The sequence below is a fragment of the Merops nubicus genome, unplaced genomic scaffold (genome assembly GCF_000691845.1).
Source record: "Merops nubicus isolate BGI_N331 unplaced genomic scaffold, ASM69184v1 scaffold45421, whole genome shotgun sequence".
Taxonomy (NCBI): Eukaryota; Metazoa; Chordata; class Aves; order Coraciiformes; family Meropidae; genus Merops; species Merops nubicus.
In genome coordinates, this window is record NW_008591121.1 from 49,768 (window position 1) to 50,970 (window position 1,203).

Here is a 1,203-nt window from a genome sequence, read left to right on the forward strand (position 1 = left end):
AATTCATCTGTCTGCAGCATTTAGCACTACCTATAAAGGAAGTTGCCTGAAATTAGTTTTACATAGTATCTTCTCCCACATAAAAACCTCTAGCTGTAATAATACTAGGTTAGCCACTCCATCTATTTATTTTACAACTACTTAAGAGCACAACATAAGCCCTATATATAGACTGCATTGCCAAAAAAACAAGCTAAAACAAAGGCACACATGCACACAGAGCAGTTTCAACATCTAAGTTAGTTATTTCAGTAAGACTGCCTACACTGACCCAATTGTGTTTCAGCTGTACTGGGAACTTGCTTAAACACACTTTGCTAATGGTGTTCCACTTTATTCCTCTGGGTCATGAAAGTTATTTTGAAGCAAAAGAACAAGGGGATTTCAAAGTACACCATCACTCTCACTCTGCTGTTTACAAAGGAGTGAATACCACCCAGGAGCAGTTGCACAGTGAGTTGGGAGGACGGTTCCAGATCCGCAAAGCCACTCAGGCAGCCTCACGCTTGGGCTGTTGATGCTCTTCAGCCAGAGCAGCCCCAGAAACGTGAGGGCTCTGCCAGGCTCCAAAGGAGTTCAACACCCAAAAAGAAACCCCAGCTGAGAAATACACCTTGAGAAGCTGTAGTTTTCAAGCAGTGAACACCAACCATTTCACCAAAGTTAATAATGCTAACACTTTAAAGCCCTGTGACTACCAGTTACCACTCAAACTCCATTTGTAAATCATTTCCCTAAAAGCCAAAACAGAACTAGAAGACGATACACGAACTGAGATGCAACAGGGTTTTTTCGCTTCCTAGCATGATCAAATAGCACTTGGAAAACCATTCTTTTGTTTCGTTGGCACCCAAGTCTCGCAACATAAAATCAGGTAAGTAAGAAGCACCTGAGAACTTAGTCATGCTGCCACGTTTCCACTCCTAATTACCCGCAGGGTTATGCACTTTTCTACCCAACCTTTTAAACTTTAAAACGAATTTTTTAGCCCTAACTCACAATTCTCTCCAGATCGAGCCAGCCAGCAGAGGGGACCGACGCTTCACCCCACGACTCCGGCAGGTCCCACGTCTTTTCAGAAGTAAAAAGGAGATGCAGAGACGCCACCGGCTGAGCCCGAACCAGCCCCCGAGCCCGGTTCCGGCCCTGGGCCACGGCGAGCCCAAAGCCGGACCCCTCCCGGCGGTACGGGAGGCACCGGCA